Source organism: Haemaphysalis longicornis, unplaced genomic scaffold (genome assembly GCF_048455015.1).
Source record: "Haemaphysalis longicornis isolate Haplotype H1 unplaced genomic scaffold, Haemaphysalis longicornis Haplotype H1 scaffold_9, whole genome shotgun sequence".
Lineage (NCBI taxonomy): Eukaryota > Metazoa > Arthropoda > Arachnida > Ixodida > Ixodidae > Haemaphysalis > Haemaphysalis longicornis.
In genome coordinates this window covers 91,230,082-91,248,205 of record NW_027526460.1, presented here as the reverse complement: position 1 = coordinate 91,248,205, position 18,124 = coordinate 91,230,082, and positions in this window count along the sequence as shown.

Below are 18,124 nucleotides of genomic sequence, written 5' to 3'. Positions count from 1 at the left end.
GACCCATTTCAAGCCAAAAGTAAAGCTTTATTCAGCCATACACAAGACACCATTGTTCTGCCAAAAATGTGTATTTTGAAATTTAAGTTTTTTGTGTTGCGTAAAAAGTAAAAAATTACGCAAGATAATTATCAAACCTATATTCTCCTGTTATATTAGCGTCCATTTTGCGCTGATGTACACTGCTTGTACAGTCTGTATACTTCTTGTATGTGCAACGCTTGTATACCTGTACCTGGAAGCACAAAGCATGTTTCATATCACCGGAATGCAACATAAGATTTCAATATTTGTACGCATTTCTTGCCTGAAATTGGGACGACGAATAAGGAGGGCCTTGAAAGTGTTGTGATTGACCTAAGGGGTATGGACAATACGTAGAAAATTATGAAGCTGACGATACGTAAAGTAGGAAAACCCACGAATGACACTGACCCGCTGTATCAAAAACGGCTCGAACCTTTTAGTCGGGAACTGGTAACCATTACTTATTTTTTCGGTTCAGTTCCGGTTCGGGTTCAGCGGGCTAACAAATATTGGTTCGGGTTTGGGTGCAGTTCCGGCAAAAAATGTCGCTTCGATTCCGGTTTTCGGTTCGGTTCCATTCCGGTTCGACACCCTTATAAATGAGAACCAAGAGAGTGCCAAATACGCTACCTTCGAGGACGCCAGAAGTGAAATTTGACTATGGAACGAATCGCCACCACTACCGTTTTCCAGCTGCAAGCTGTCGACAAAAAATATGCAATCCAGTCGTGTATGTGGGTGTCAGCGTTAAGCTTACGCAATTTCTGAGCAAGAAAGTGATGAAAGACGACATCAAACGCTTTAAGAAAGTCTTAAAACAAGTACAAGCAATAAAATGTCAGCAATCCAGAGCAAACAGCAGGTCTCGTGAAAATGAAATTGGTTGACTTTAATAAAAATGGCCTCTCTAAATGCTTGGAGTTGAAAAAGCCGTATTTTCAAGAAGCGTAACGAGAATTATGTAAATTTTATGGTAAAACTTCTTATTCAGCATGTCTGCTCAATTAAATAGTGCGATCATTATTAGAGTGGTGTAGATAACGAGATCTCTAGAATAAATTTACTTCGCCAATTTTCCAGTCGTCAGGAAGGAGAAATTAATACAGAGGTTGAGTAAAAATTTCGCAAGAATAATTTAGGCAGAAATATCTGTATTTTTTTATTTCTGTAGTTCATAGCATTATCCGTGATGATAACCATGACTACTGCTTTAATTTTGATAACAGTAGAATGAGTCCAGCCCTGCCTACCACCAATGGTTGCGTTCCACGAAAGCTAAGTTGCGACAGGAGTGTGATTTACCTTGTGTCCGACACGGCATCAATACCATTTTGAATGAGTTACAAAAAGCAATCAGTCTTCAGAACGCGGAGCAATTTTGCCGTCTTAATTAATCAGCTAAGGATATCAAAATGTTTAGTGCCCTGAATGGTCTCCAAAAATTTTTGATGTCTTCAAGAAGCCGAGAAGGGAGGGTATCATTCAATTACGCTTCGCCTTTTTGTAGCGTTTCTAAATTCCCACTTAAGCTACGATAAGCCGTAGCTTCTATAAATAACCCTTTGTTTAACATAAGAGACGTTTGAGGAGAATTTTGAACCATAAGGAATGCTGATTGCACTGAATGAGCAGCGAAAGTATGTACTTTGGATTGAAGATTGAACTGCGTCTTTCAAAAACGACCTAGTTCACTCCGGAAAAACGCTAGAAAATGTAACCATAAAATCATGCAAAATACCTTGAAGTCTTCCTTAATCGACAATAAGTAAGAATTTTGGCAATCACTGACATGCGTTGTCTTTCTAGTTGTTTTATTATTGCTAGAGCTAATTGAAAGGGTAACAAAACAATGACAGTTGAGCCTTGACTTCCAAGCCACCAGTGAACAACATTCGGACGAGTGGCTACAACTATATAAAGCGTATTAGTAATCACGCACGTTTTCATTGGGTCAAAAGTGCTGATAAATGTAAAACTGAACACGAATCAGTAAACTCAGTAATTCCTCGTGAAAAGATTGAAACAGTGAGGCAGTTGCATGTCCAAACCTTCTTGGGACAGTTAATATCCCCCATAAGGAAGAGGAAGTCTTCGGGAAATTTCATGGTGATGTTGTAGGCTATCACATACAGGTCAGAAACAGTGATGACGGGGCGTTCGGCAGTCTGTAACAAACACAAAATATTGCGTAGTCGTGTTTTACGGGTAACCACGCAGGTATTATCAACGAAGATGGACTCCAACAGGGATGGACTAAATGGTTGCAGCGACACCTCCTCCGAATATTGTTCCTCGATAAAATTGATAAAAATATCTTAAAAATTGGGAGTTTTATTGTATAATACATCGGTTAATAGCCACGTTTCTGTTAGTTGCGCGAACGCTCCGCACAATGTGTCAGTTAATGAAGATAAATCACCACACGTGTTTATCATCCTACGAATACTTAGAGCAAAAACTGGCCGCGTATCTGCTCCTTTCGTTGCAAATGTCGTCGAAAGACGATAGTCTGTGCCGACATTTGCCAAGTAACTGCCTCCCTTAGCTTTCCCGCTCACCTCTCATGCTGTTCCTGTTCCTTCGCGCTCATCCCAAGGTAAACAGACTAAAGGTTTGCTCAAGGCGATTTGAATTAACCGCGTTCCACTGCAACAGGCCGGGTTCCTCGATGCCAGCGCTACAGTACGGCGGAGACGCGCGTGCATCGAGGTGGCCGACTCCAAGAACCCCGTTGCCGTGCTTCACGTGCGTTCCAAGCAGAACGTGGAACCTAGCTAGTGGAACCTTTTGTTGCTGTTGCCGCGTGATTTCTGATATGCCGCCAGGAGGTGGCGCAGCAAAAGCAGGTGGCAGTTTTCTGCAGTAGATTTAGAATATCATTTGCTATCGAAAAATCATGCATCCATGAATTTTTTAATAAAGGAGCACTCTGAATATCCCTTGTGTAATATTTTCTGTCTTATATTCGCGTAATGTCTTGTTCATGTTCAACAAAATTGACAAGTACGAACATATAAACCGTGGTGACACGTTCACATTTTAACATTGAGTATATAAGACTATTGCCCAGTATTCCTTTTACTTTGGCCGGGTGGCTGAATCGAGTCACAGACAGAGAGACGGACAGACAGACGGACATACAGACCGACCAAAATGTCTGGATTTTTGTAGCCCAAGAATGTCTATCGTCTTTAAAAGGGTAATTTCACCACTTAACCATGATTGTGAAGCTACGTGACCAGCTTTGTGTTGTGCAGGAACAGCGTTTTTTAACAGGGATGGCATAGTTGCTTACAGCCTTTTAAACACACAATTCCAGAAGACTTGGAATAAGGGAACGTTTTTTGGATAAAGATTTTGTTGAAGCCTATTCGTTATTTATATTTTCGTTTTCCGTTATATAATTAGCTTACGTTTTCACGATACAGTGCAAAAAAGTTTGGTAATACTTTCACTAGGAGGATCCAGTGTTTAACGAAGAACGAATATTGATCCTTTTGCTTCAAAACAAAAATTTAACTACAGCAGATCTGCGCTTAATCGGGACAGGCTTTCTGAGCCTCTGGGCGCGTTCGATCGCTTCATCCGAAAGCGGCTATTCAAGAACATGAGAAAGGTCATCGCAATTTTATTTTCGAAATAGGCCCATGATTCGGTTTGACTATCTTGTAGCTCATGACAAATTAGGTTCTCGCAACGAGATCTTTGAATTCGTCGAGAGGGACTGTAAGACAATGAGTTTTAGAGCCTTCCTCTCCAGCAATGAAACGACAAATGTTAAAAGAAGCGTGGTGAACATTCCTTGGCCGCAGCTATTTGTTTCTTGGACCTGAGTCTTTCGTCCATGTCAGTCAATTGTTTTGGCAAGTTTAACTTGATTTATTAATCTCGTTAAGTTCCGAAGCACTTCAAATGGATTTTTTTGTCAATATTGCCGTTCGGTGATTTCAAAGGAGACAGAGCATCGCTAGCCTCAATGGAATTCTTGTTCGCAATGTCAGAGGTTACTTCGATATTACCGCCTGAAGGTATAAGCTTCACAACTTAAACCTATACACTAACACTGCGACAAAAATGCCGTGGCTGTAGAAGAGCACCAAGTTGACCTTGCTAGCGTTTTAGCAAAAAGAAAAGCCCGATTACCAAGTTGTTCAAAGCAAGTAATACTTGAGAAGACTCTCACGCCCACTTAAAAAGTGAGCAGGTGGGCTACATATTAACGTGGAAAGAGTGATGTCGATGACGAGGAGCATAGTGGGAGAGCATTCACAGGTGGCAGATGATTCGCGGAAGGCAAATTGATGATTTAGGGCATTACCCCTTCGTAACTTACGCTGAACAAGAGTCTTACGAAACCAGCCGTACTATGCGGCGCCGCGAGAAGGGCAGGCCCGTGTCGCTGGTCAACGAAATCTGCGGAAAATAGAGCAAAACTTGGAGCTACCTACTCAACGCATACATTTTGACTACTTGGGGATAAGAATACGACATGGTAAAAAGCGTGCAGACGGGGCCACAAGAATTGAATTGGAGAAACATTTATTGCTCCTGCAGTAAAGCGCGCACGCGCGCTTCGGACGTGGCGTACGTCGTCGTCTTGTCGGGTGCTCTGCGAGGGTCCTCCCACGCCGTTGACAGTTCGCTCGGTCCCTGCCTAGCCAGCGCCTCGATGACCTACTGGACGGCCTGAAGTTGGGTTTCTTGGTGGTCACTCCGCATTGCTTCCTCAATCTGCGGAGGTATACGTCCTGCGAAATGAAGTTTGGAGCAGTCCCATAGCATGTGCTCGAATGTGGCCGTCTCCCTGCGGCACGCCCTGCACTTGTCGTCGGGGTGCGAGTCCGGGAACATCCGGTGCAGTAGCGTCGGGCTCGGAAGCGTGCTCGTTTGTAACTGCCTGAACAGCACGGCCTGTGACCTGCTCAGCCCTTTGCAGGGCGGCGGGAGAAGTCTGCGGGCCAGTCGAAAGGCCTTGGTCAATTCGTTGTAGCGGGTCATTCTGTGTTTGGCGCTCAACCACAGCGGGCGGCCGTTGCCTTCAGCGCGGTCGGTTAGTCCTCGCGCTCGGGCGTTTTCCGTTTCGTTGTGGTTGGCATTCTTCGCCGACGCTGCGCCCGCGTTCGCCGGGAACCACTTGATTCGAATCGTCTTCTCGCGGTCTACCTGTCGGATGAGAATGCCTGCCGCCGTTGGGGCAATTCTTCCTTTGTCGTAGTTCCTCATCGCCTGTCTGGAGTCGCTGAGGATCGTGTTGCATCCTTGGTCTACGATGGGCCGGGCGATAACTATTTCTTCTGCTCCCTCGACGTGCTTGCTTGACGTGCTGGCGGACGCCCGGAAGTTGCCTTCGCAGTCGATCACGGCAATCGCGAAGCCTTTGCGGCCGGCATATTCTGCTGCATCCACGTGTCTGGCGCCGGGGTCTTTGGCGTGCAGGTCCCTTAGTGTTTTGACTCTAGCGCGTCTTCTGCCTTCGTTGAAGTCCGAGTGGATGTTCCTCGATAAGGGGTCTACCCGTATATACCACCGTACGTGGTCGGGAACAGGGCGTTTTGGTCCCTGTTATTCGTGATAACCTATGCCTAGTTTGCACAGGATCTTTCTGCCGGCCCTGGTCGACGCCAGTCATTCCACCTGAGCGGTTCTTTGCGTGTCGGCGATCTTGTTGAGCGTGTTGTGTAAGCCCAGCTGCAGGAGACGCTTCTTGTTGGTAGTTTCGGGTAGGCCGAGGGCTGTCTTGTAGGCCCTCCGGATTAGGATGTCTAGCTTGTTCTTTTCGCTTTTCATCCACTTGTGGAAGGCTGCCACGTACGCTATGTGGCAGAGACAGTTGACTAGCGCTCGTTACATTAAGACAGTCACACTAGCGCTCATCCCGTGTAACTGTCTCTTTTTGTGTCCCCGTCTGTGCCCATTTTACCATGTTTGGAGCAACGGCATGGCAGGTGCTCTCACTTTGAAGCAGATAGCCTGCGTTTGACAATGTTCACAACATACTCAAGCAGATGCAATTTTAAAGATGATAGTCTTTCTTGGGCTACTTAAACTCAGAAATTTTGGTCTGTCTGTATATCTGTTTGTCTGTCTGTTTGTCTGTCTGGGACTCGATTCAGCCACCCGGCCAAAGTAAAACAATTCCTGTGCAATAGTCTTATATTGTCACAGCTAGCGGCTCGTGTGCTCCGTTCTTGGTCGCCATATTTCTAGCCACCAACCGGTGCTCTCTGTATGTTGCCCCTGGCAAATTAGGCACCTCGCCTAATAAATACTTTGCCCCTGCGTCTTCTCCAAGACAACTTCCCTGTGCCCCAGGTTGATAGGCGAAACACTGTGGGAGGCTGCTTCCCCCGTACGCTCCCGGACGTTAGCCCCGAGAGACCTTCGCCCGTCCACACTCCGTTTCATCAGTGTAGCCGCCGGAAACTTGGCCTTCCTCCAGAACAGGGCCCTCTCTTGGAGTCTGTATCAAAGGAGGCACGCCTGTCAGCCAGAGGTAATGGCGCAGGCGATGCCTACTACGGTGACGTTTCAGCAGCCCCGCGAATCTGCCCGCTTCCAAGGAGAGGATTACGAAGGCGTGGAGGACTGGCTTGAACAGTTCGAGCGTGTGACTGCATTCAATCAGTGGTTTGCCACCCAAAAGCTCGAACAAGTCTATTTTTCGCATGAGTACGGTTTATGAACATGGTTCGAGAATTGGGAAGCGAGCCTGCGCACTAGGGAGGACTTTCGTCGCGAGGTTCAAGCGAAATTCGCGCATTCTGACCACCGTGAACAAGCACAGCGTCTTCTGGAAGCACGGACTCGGAAACCCAACGAGAATGTGGCTATGTTCGCGGAGGACATGACCCGTATGTTCAAGTGAGCCGACCCAGACATGGGAGAAAGCAAAAAAAATTACGCCATATTATGCATGGCGCAAAAGAACAGCTTTTCTAAAGTCTCGTCCGACATCCGCCACGTACGGTCCCAGAATTCATCCGCGAGGCTACTGCCATTGAGAGGGCACTACAACAGCGTTCCCGACAATACGACCGCATGGGTGCCAAAACATCGTCGAGCATCTCTGCTGTCATGGCCACGGATGAGGACAACCGCCATGGGGATCTCATCCGCGCAGCGTTGAGAGAAGAGCTCGCTACGTGCAGCATCATCCCGTCGGGACCCATACAGGCCTCCGTGACCGACCTATTGTGCGATGAAATTCGCAACACCTTTTCCCTACCAGCAGTGCAGCCAGCGCCACTATTCTCAGTATCCTACACCACGGCTCTCACTGCCCAGGCCCCTGCCGCAACCACTAGGCCTGCCGCGCCGCCTCTTCCATACCACCCGCCCCAACCAGCCGAATGCTGGCCATAACAAGCAGTCCGTCTTACTGCCCAACAGCAGTTTTGTCCTCACTCTTCGGTCCGTCCGCAACAATTATCGTCACCAAGTACGCAAGACCGACCTTTGGCGAACTCCCGACAACCAGCCGCTCTGCTATCACTGTGGCGAACCAGGGCACATTTATCGTCGGTGCCCCTACCGCACAATCGGACTGCCTGGATTCCCACCCAACGCTGTTCGACCCCATTTTGGAGAAAGACCGGTCCCCATTTCTGACTACCTCGCCGAGCGTTCAGCTACCGCACCACTCCGTCGATCACGTTCGCCGTTTCCCGCTCTCCAAGGTTCGCCGAGCCGCCACACTCCTGGAGGGCCACCTACCCAGTGATCTCCAACGCCACCACGGGGAAACTAGACGACGCAATGTTGGGTGGCAATGTTGCCAGTAGTCGAAGCTCCGAAGGCCTCCCTCTACTGCCGGAAGTTGGGGAACCGGCAGCCCAAAACTTCGACGTCGACGTGAACGCGCGGCCCGAACTTAGTTTTTCTCGACGGAAACAAAATGACCGCATTAGTGGACACCGGGACGGACTACTCGAGAACTCTCTGGCAGGCTCAGAAAGGTCAAGACCCCATGGGATGGACCTCAGATTCGGACTGCCGGGGGTCACCTAATGACGCCTGTCGGAAAATGTACCGCGAGGGTGCGCATTGACGACTCGGACTTCGTCGGTACGTTCGTCGTCCTTCGGGAGTGCTGCAGAGAGCTTATTATAGGAATGGACTTCTTGCGCGATTATGATGCGGGAATCGACGTCGGCGAAGGCTTTGTGAGTTTTCTACGAAACATAACACACCAGAACTTACCGGCAACTAACCCCCGCACGTGCGAATTGTCGGCGACGAAATTAGCCGACCACCAAGGGCCGGCATGCTTATTTTCGTTAGGTGTGATGACCTACTAAGCGGCGCTGGTATTGCCGAGGTCTTGAGTCCCCTTCTTTTGGAAAGTGGGATTCCCATTGCTAGAGGACTGTTGACGCTAGCATGCGGCGAAGCGGAGGTCCTGCTGGGAAACTTTAGCTATTAACGTCGACGAGTCGCCAAGGGAACGGTGGTTGCTGTCTTCGAAGACATCCACAACGCAACGAACTCATTCGTTGTGCAGAGTAAATCGACAGCCGTGGTGCCAAATAAGCTCGTAATCGACGTTAACCGTAACCTCCCACTGACAGAGGAACGCCAGCTTTCTGAGCTCTTAAACAGTTTCCGGGACTGCTTTTCGTCGACTTCGGACATCCGCCAAACGCAGTTGGTCAAACACCGAATAATTACTGCCGAAAATTAAAGACCGGTTTGGCAGATCCCCTACCGAGTGTCCGCAAAAGAACGCGATGCGATAAGGCAGCAGGTGGACCAGATGCTAGACGACGACGTCATGCAGCCATCGACAAGCCCCTGGGCGTCACACGTCGTCATGGTCAAAAAGAAAGATGGCAGCTTGAGATTCTGTGTCTATTGTCGCAAACTGAACCAAGTAACCAAAAAAGACGTATATCTTTTGCCGAGAAGAGACGACTCACTCGATCGAATACGACATGCCCGCTACTTTTCGTCAATGGACTTAAAGAGCGGATACTGGCAAATTGAAGTCGATGAGCGTGACTGTGAAAAGACCGCATTTGTTACTCCCGACCGGCTTTGTGAGTTGAAAGTTCTTCCTTTTGGTTTGTGCTCAGCGCCTGCAACATTCCAAAGAATGGTGGACACGGTTCTGTCTGCACTGAAGTGACAAACGTGTTTGGTATACCTAGACGACGTCGTCGTGTTTTCCAGGACCTTTAAAGGGAACTTGGAGCGATTGACGTCCGTTCCTCAGGCTATCCGATCTGCCACACTGACGCTAAAACCAGAGGGAGAGAGAACACCATCTTTATTGGCAGGCTAAATTATTCGCAGATACCAGGCTCCTGTAGGGGAGGCAGCATCTATGACTGCTGGCGTTGGAGGGCCTCCATCGCGAACTGGCCGGCTCCCCGTTGAGAGTCTAAGTCTTCCTTGCCCACCGCACGAGCAAGATGGGGTGGAAAAATGCCACTTCGGGTATGAAGAACCACTATTTCTCGGTCACATTGTCAGTCGAGCCGGCGTACGCCCGGATCCTGATAAACTTGATGCCGTATCGAAGTTCTGCACCCCTACCGACAAAAAGAGCATTCAGCGTTTTCTCGGGCTGTGCTCTTATAATCGAAGATTCATAGCGAACTTCTCCCACATTGCGGCCCCGCTCACTCTCCTTACACATGATGCCATAGCTTTCATCTGGAGTGATGAACAGCAAGAGTCTTGTGACGAGCCCCGGACTCGCTTACAGCAACACCTGTGCCGGTTCATTACGACGACGATGCCGCAACTATGGCTTACACGGATGCCAGCAATGTGGGGCTCGGCGCTGTTCTCGTCCAGTGGCAAGACGGCGCCGAAACAGTCATCGCTTACGACAGCCGAACACTATCACGGGCCGAAAGTAACTACTCGCCCACAGAGAAAGAGTGCCTTGCTGTTGTTTGGACCCTCCTCAAATTGCGACCATACCTTTATGGGCGTCATTTCACCATCGTGAGTGAACACCATTCCCTCTGCTGGCTCATTAACCTTAAGAACCCTACTGGCCGTCTTGCGTGATGGAGCTTAAGGCTCCAGGAATTCGACCTGACAATCGTACACAAATCCGGCAAGCAGCATTCAGACGCAGACTGCCTTTCAAGAGCTCCTGTTGGCCTTTCCCCCGCCGATGACGACGACAGCAATGATACCGCGCTAATCGGAGTTCTGGATGCACCCACCACTTCGGAGCAGCAGCGCGCGAATCCGGAACTACGATCGCTGTTTGATTTTTTACAAGGCCGCACTACCGTCGTGCCGAAGGCATTTGCCAGAGGACTGTCTTCATTCTGTCTGCGGAGCAACGTTCTCTATCAGAGAAATTTCGCGTTGAGTGTGAGTGACTACCTGCTTGTCGTACCCAACCTTCTCAGAAATGAAATCTTGCAGGCCTGTCACGACGAGCCTAGTGCCGGTTACTTCGGTTACACACGTACGCTGGAACGGATCAAGCAGAAGTACTACTGGCCGAAGCTATCAGCCACCATACGGCAGTATGTACGAACTTGCCGGGACTGCCAGCGACGGAAAGCACCACCCGGCCGGCCAGCCGGACTTCTGTAGCCTGTTCATGTTCCTAGAACGCGTTTTGAACAAGTTGGCATGGAAGTTTCGACTGTGTTGTGGCACAAGTAGGATGTCGTTGTGTTTTGGCCGGGCCCACAAAATGGATACGAACGGCTTTACAGGCTAGATCATGAACCAAAGTTCAGGCACCCTCTTCGGTGTCACCGAAGGCAGGAGACCTTGCACCACAGGCTTGGGCTTGGTTTATCATTCAACTGGAAGTTCATGCAGGTAGTCGGACGCGATGACCACCCGGACTCCCTCTTGCGTGCTTGTTCAGAAACGATAGACCATTCAGTGTTTTTCGTAAGCCCAATAGTGATCGAAATGGCAGCATGCCATGCCTGAACACTTTCCCTCTCTTAGAGAAAGACTTTGGGGACGCAGGCTCACGCTTCAAAACAAAATTGCGCTTTGGAAGTGCTACTTACGTGCCTTTGCCGGACCTGTAATGATGCCGCTCTCTAGCTCGCGGGCTTACATACGTATAATACTATGGGTTGGGATATACAAACGATGCTCAATCGATGATAATTTGATTCAGGCGGTTTCTCTGCCCAGTTGCCGGTTTTAAGTGCCTTGATGTTGTATGGTGAATCAGTTGCTTTAGTTGTCTTTTATACGTACTATATTCACTCCTGTTTTCTATTTTTTTACTCCTATCGTGGCCCCATTAAGGAGTAGCAAACGAAGTACTCGTGCCTCAGACGGACCTTCTTGTTAGGCAGTAACCGTGTCTCAAACTTGAGGGCCACAACGCCTTCCCTAGGTCCCCTTTACTCAACTACTGATCTGTAGCGGCGTTTTTGCTGAGATCAATAACGTAAGCTTCCTTGTACACTGGTATGAAAGAGCTAATTAGGTTTCTCCTCTGTGCGGTACTCTAAGTAAACGGGCACCTCGAAAGGCACGCATGCTGGCGTGGGTCTCGGGAGGAAACTTTGTGTGTGGCAAGTGCAAGTACTCCAACTCGCGTGCTATGTGACTATGTTGGCCAACCCCGTTGAGGTTTTTCTCTGCGACGCGCTCTCGCTCTAAGGCAAAAGAGAACCGGCGATGGTTTCGCCTCGAGCTCGACTCTCTGGTCGCGGTTGCGGACCACTTCATCCCTTGTAGCGCTGCTTCAGTTCGCTCCAGTGCTCAGTTTTAATTATCCATGTCTCGTGGCAAAAATGTCTCTGTTGTTCCAGATCCCCCAGAAGAGAAAAAAAAATGGTTTCCTATATTAAATGTCATGGCGTGGGAACGATAATTGCCACATCCTATCAGGCTTACCCACAAGAGCCAGGCCGTATCCATGCTACCATATTATACAATCAGGCAGATAGGTTGGTTCCCGCTCTCCATGCGGGAAAGCAATTTCCTCCTAATCCCCCAAAACCCCATCGGATTCGTTCGCTGCCGTAACGTACTTTGAACACGTCAAACTTTTGTTGACTCACTACAAAAGTCTGGCTAGAGTTTTAGTAACGAGAGAGACCGGCGGGCCATTTCCATTTTCGAGGTTTATTCACATAATGAACAGCAAGCATTTTAATGATTTTCGAGCACGCTTCACGAGGTGAGGCGTTTTCTTCCTCATTTCCATATTTTCCTTCTAACGGGTAATCGGCTGATTATGTTCTTCAACAAGAGTGTCACTGAACGCTTCGCGAACCCCCCGGTAGTGTGCAGATTGTAAGCCAGTGCATCCGGGTGGAGCCCGAGGCTGGCAGCAGGGGAGGGCATGCTTCACACCCGAGGGGCGCCACACATGGCTTTGGGTGCTAGAGCGCCCATCTCTGACGTTGTCTTATACCCCGCTGTTCTATATACGGCGGGGACCATCCCACCATCCTTCGTGTGGCGCTCACTGTATGAGACTTGCATCTTGACGGGATGCAACAGACATACATCTTGACGGGAGTAGTTGCTGGATGCCTGCATCTCATCCGCCTGTAGGCTCAGCAGGCCGCACAGTGGTAATATTTTTCGGGACCAGTCTGACGTTTTCCCCATTTAGAGTGCCGGTCCCTTAGCTTAGGCCCCACGGCATGGTGGCTCTTTTAAGTGCAGTCGGTTTCTACCATGGCGCGGTAGCCAACACACGCGAAGGTCACACTCATCCCCAAGCTGGGAAAGAAGGTCAAGGTTGAGAACCATATATTTATTTCGCTCACATCTTGCACACTGCAAGAGAAAATACTAACACAACGGTTCCAAACCTATAGGAAAGAAAATGACATTTTTCCACACACTATGTTCGCATTTCGAGCAAAGCTCTCGCACAGCATGTGCTCTTCCAACTGAAAGAGGAAGTCCCGAAGAACGTAGCTACCAAATGTCATGGCCCTTCACATCAAAAGAGCTCTTGATAACGTTAGCGACGAGGCCATAGTTACCGGCCTAGTTGACCTTAACTGTGCCAAAGGAATCCACGGGCATGTGAAGGCTTTTCTTTCCAATCGAACAGCCACGATCGACATAAATGACGTTCGCACTGTCACGTTTACAATTACTAGCAAAGACACCTCACAGGGCTCTGTAATATCACCCGTGATGTTTAACGTAGCGATGATCGGCCTGACCAGAAACTTGCAGCACATGTCGCACATAAGAAAAACCATGTACGCAGATGATATAACCATATTTATATCCGATGGCTCCTGTTCTTCCAATGAGGCCTTGGGCGGAGCAGCCAGATGCGTCGAACAGTACGCCCACAAAAGAGGCCTGGAATGCTCAACAAAAAAGTCTAAAGTAATTCCGGTCTGGCTACACAAACTGAACCGAACGATTCCCGTTTATTTACAACTCCGCCTCACGTATACATCGAAGGCAAATAGATGCCGGAAAAAACAATGGTCCGGTTATTCGGGATAATCGGACCGTTAATCGGATAATCGGAAAACCATGATGACGCAAATCGCCAGAGTGGTAAATCGAGTCGCAAACCAATGCGCCAGAATGCGACAAGAATCACTTTGAAGCTGGTGCGCTGCTTGGTAGTGGTAGTGAGAACGATGACATACGGCCCTCCTTACCAAAGTATGAACTTTTCTGCAGAGCAACAGGCACAAATATTCACAAGAAAAGCGAACAAGACGTGTCTAAGGCTACCGATATGCACGTCCACAGAAACGCAACTGGCCTTAGGGATCCACAACAGATTAGAGAAAATTAGATATTAGATAAGCCCCACTCAATGCCCCGACTGAGAGGCTGATGTAGACCGCGACGGGTAGGGCGCTCCTGCGCCAGCTGGATTACACTGAACAAATGAGAGAAATGTTTAAGACAGGAGACATTCATGAGCATAGCCGCCAGAAGTACCACGCGACCCTGATATCTAAAATCATGAACCTCAACATCTATCAAGGCAGACGTTAAAGGGACCCTGCAACACTTTTTGAGCAGAGCAAGTAAACCTGCGCGACGTTTAGATTACACTGCCAGGAATACCTGAGCCAACTATTACACGTTAACTTCAAGCGGTGAGCGTGCAAGTCGCTGGGAAAGACGCGGAAAAACGAATCGCGCTCCCTTCAATTTTCCTCATTATGCATCCCTGGCATAACCTAAACGACGTCATTGCGGCCATGGCTGCCTATTGGCAGCCATGTCCGCAATGACGTCGTTTATTGCTTAAAAACGTTTATTGCTTCAAACGTTTATTCCTTCAAAAACGCCCTACCAGCCTGAGCGCTTGTTTGCATGCAGGCAGCCATGCCTGATTTTTTTGTGGCACCAAACCGGCAATAGACCCCTCCACGTTTCGGTTGAAACGGGAAAACTCCCCGGCCTGTCATATATCGAAGGCCGCTGGAGAAGACGACGGGAGCCGCTCCCCCACTCCGGCAGAGAGCGCGCAGCTTTCGTCGCGTTGTCCGCGGTCGAGTTGGGAGGGAACAATTATGCGCGATTTCTCATCACGCATAGTTTCGGTGATAGTGAATGGATTTCCATAATTCTTGCGGGAGGAGATTGCTGGGACAACAGACTTTACATTAAGGTGCATTCCGGCTGGTCTTTGTTAAGTGTTGCAGGGTCCATTTGACTTCATACGCCACACGTTGTCCTCTAAGAACAACGCAGTGTACGTGGACGCAGCCCCACAAGGTCCAAGAAAAGTGCGCAGGGTGGCTGTAGTCATTGACTCAGACCTCCATATGATCACCTGTGGCTACCTACATCCATGTACCGTGACAGACGCCCAAGGGATAGCTGTCGCTCTGGCAGCGGCGGAAGACTTCCGGACGGGCCGGTCCTGAGCACCCACCTAATATCCAACACAGGATCCTGTGGGCCCCGGCACCCTCGGGAATACAGGGTAACAGGGAGGCGAACAGGGTAGCTAGAGGCTATACTACAAACCGAGCACCCTACAATTCCGACCTCTAAGAACCCACGCCAGTCCCCATGGAATACCCGGCCACAGTGTATGTTATCGCGCCATCAGAAAAAGATACCCTCCGCCACACAATTTCCTGTCGAGGGCAGAAGCCACCAACTGGAGACAGAGGCAGACAGGCGCATTTCCGAATTTAAACATGCTGATCAAAGTTTACCCTTTACAAAATACAGACGCATGCCCATTGCACCCTTAAAACACCACCCACTACCACACCACACGGGAATGCCAAAGCCCAAAGGCTTCCCCCAAATCACTAACACTCTTTCAGAGCAAGGGTAGGCACTGCTGGCCAAGGACTGCTCTGAAGACAAGATCGGCCCGATTCAGCGGGCACGCACAGCAGCAGACGCCACTGGAGCTCTTATTCAAGGGTACCACGCCAGCTGAACCCCGTCAGGAGCTGTAGTGCGCGGCACAAGACCCCGGTGGAATGCCGCCCCCACACGCAGAAAAGACTTATAAGTAAACGCTTTCCCAGTTCATTCCGGTAGGCAATCATGACATATGTTGATCACAGGTCGTTTCGGTTCATCAACAGTAATTTACAACAAATAAGGACAACTTGTGTAGCCGCAGATACGGCCGTCATGCAGTTAATTTTATAGGGGTTAGAAAAGCTTCCGTGTAGGTCGATAATTCTGTTCTTTTCATCCCACATCGTAATTTAGGGACACGAAAAGCAGCAATGGAATGAAAGGAGGCATTTTACACGGCGCCATAACAATTATAATATTTTAGGGATCGCTCGGCCCAACCGTCCAAGGTGCAGGTGTGTGAGCCAACGAAGATGAACCTCATCCCGCTTAAGTTATATCGGGAACTGCTTTGGGGATTATCTCTAGTTCTGACTCAATAAAGTTGACTCGGACTTGAGAAAAAAACTCCGCGCCATTGCGTATGCGGATTACATTCCTGTCATCTGTTCGTCGTACTCCCTGGTACCAAGGTTGAGGGAAAAGGGGGAGGGCCCGGAGTATTTCAATTCTCCGGTGCTGAACATGAACCTCGTCAAGTCGGAAGGCTATTTGCTGGGTGGGTGGGCGCCAGGCTCACTAGCCCTTATGGCACTCAGTTCCACAGAAGAAATTTCCTGCCCATGGATGGTAACCGTTGCCTTTGGGAAGCCAGTGTACCCGGCTGGCGTCCGAGCGTGGCCGCGGGAGAGGGCAAGTTTCATGCCTGAGGGGCGCCAAACATCGCCTCGGGCCCTAGAGCGCCCATATGTTGGGTTGCCTGGTACCCCGCCATTCCATATACGCCGGGGACCACCCGAACATTCATTTACACATCCGACGTTGGCTGTCTTCGCCTGGCGCCTAACGTACGAGACCGCAAGATCTTGACGGGAGTTGATAGATTGGTTAGTGGGATTATCGCGATGAAGCTACACTTGGGCTATGAGGGTCGCCGGAGTGGAGGGCTCCGGATGAACGTTGACGACACCTGGAGATCCCTCAAGAACGCGGAAATCTCTACACGCGTTTTTTTTTGTTTTTCGCCTACACTGGCTGATGTTGAGCAGTTTCACTAGGCTCCTGGAGAGCCGTGCTGTGCAAGCACGGCACGTGACGGCCCGGTCCACTTGATGATCATGCGAAGGGTTGCCAAGCGTGGAACCGATGGCTCCTGCTTCTCAGCAACACCGGCGTGCGCCTGTGGAACCAGTTTAGCTCTGGGGTGATTGGTGACGCTGCGCCGCATCCGCTTGATAAATATACATGTGTCACATAATGCGTATACCATGTGTGTGTCATTGAAGCAGCAGTAAGCACAATCAAGCTAATCCTAGGCAGCCAGGAAAGCTATGAATAACCAGTTGAACCTTAACCCACGCTACGTATATCCTGGCATAGCCGAGCTAAGCAACTGCTAATTTTTTTCCTTAAGATGGGAGTAGATGCTGGATGCCTGGATCGCATCCGCGTGTAGCTCAAGCAGGCTGCAACACGGTAATATTTTTTCATTCCAGCCTGAAGTTTTCCTCCGTGCAGAGATCTGGTCCCATAGCTTAGTCAAAAGGGCATGGTGGCTTTTCTAACTGCAATCGATTTCTATCAGTGCGTCCTAGCCTCCACATTGTATAATAAAATCGCTGCCTCTGTGACCGTTATTGAACAAGCGTTCTCGCCGAAATTGCTTTTCGCGGTTAGGCCTTCACCGCTTTACTATGAACTTTGGGCAAAAGCTCCTCTTTCTGTCACTTTTCCAAGAACCGGCGCTCGAGGCAGATACGCGTGGCGTTGAGATTGGCCTTGTTGCCTGTGATTCCGACCGCCTGGAGAAATTCTCCTTTGTGTGTCGCTGTATGGTGTTGTGCGCGGACCTCGCAGCAAAAACACTTCTTTTTACCGCGCGGTGCGTGTCACTTTCTGTGTGGGAAACGGATGAGTGTAGAAATCTTGTTCCTACTTTGCAATACAATTAACAGAAGAGCTTTTTACTGGAAAAGAAGGAGTACTCATCATGATGGGGAAAAAGAATGGAAAGTAAGCAAAAGGGGAGAGAAAAATATATGACAAATATTTGAATGTGTTCGTTTGATGCCGATCTAACGGCCAGTTCTTTGTATATCCACTTGGGCTGACAGGAGCGTCTGATAATGTTTAATTACGCGTCTTTTCTCGTCACGAGTTTATCCGACGAAGGCCCCTCTCGGACAACACGTGCAGAACCGTCTGAAATGAAACAAGTGGGTTTGGAGATAATATTTAGGTCTGCATTTGTTATGGATTAGGGTATAATGGGGAATGTGAATGGGCGATGTCTGGCAAAAGCTGAGCGTGGCCCCACCAGGTGTGCATGGTTCAATGGAGTGTTCGTGTTGCAATAACGACGTCTTTTGCGCAGTTGTGGGAGGTACCACCTGCGAGGAATTGTGGACGTGGGCGCTGCATTTGTAAGGAAGATTGGCTATGAAGATTTCTCTTGACCGATATAGAAGGTGGTGACTGACATATATACAGTTGGCTAGATGGACATATTTATATAGGACGGAATGCCGGCCTTTCTTGTAGCGGTGAATGCACACCGCTAAGAAAGTTGAGGGGGCGGCGATGACCCTATCACACGCACCTCTGGAGAATTGGAAGAATGCTCTACTATGCAAACTCATAGGCCGCCTGTACACCTGAAGAAGAGAGT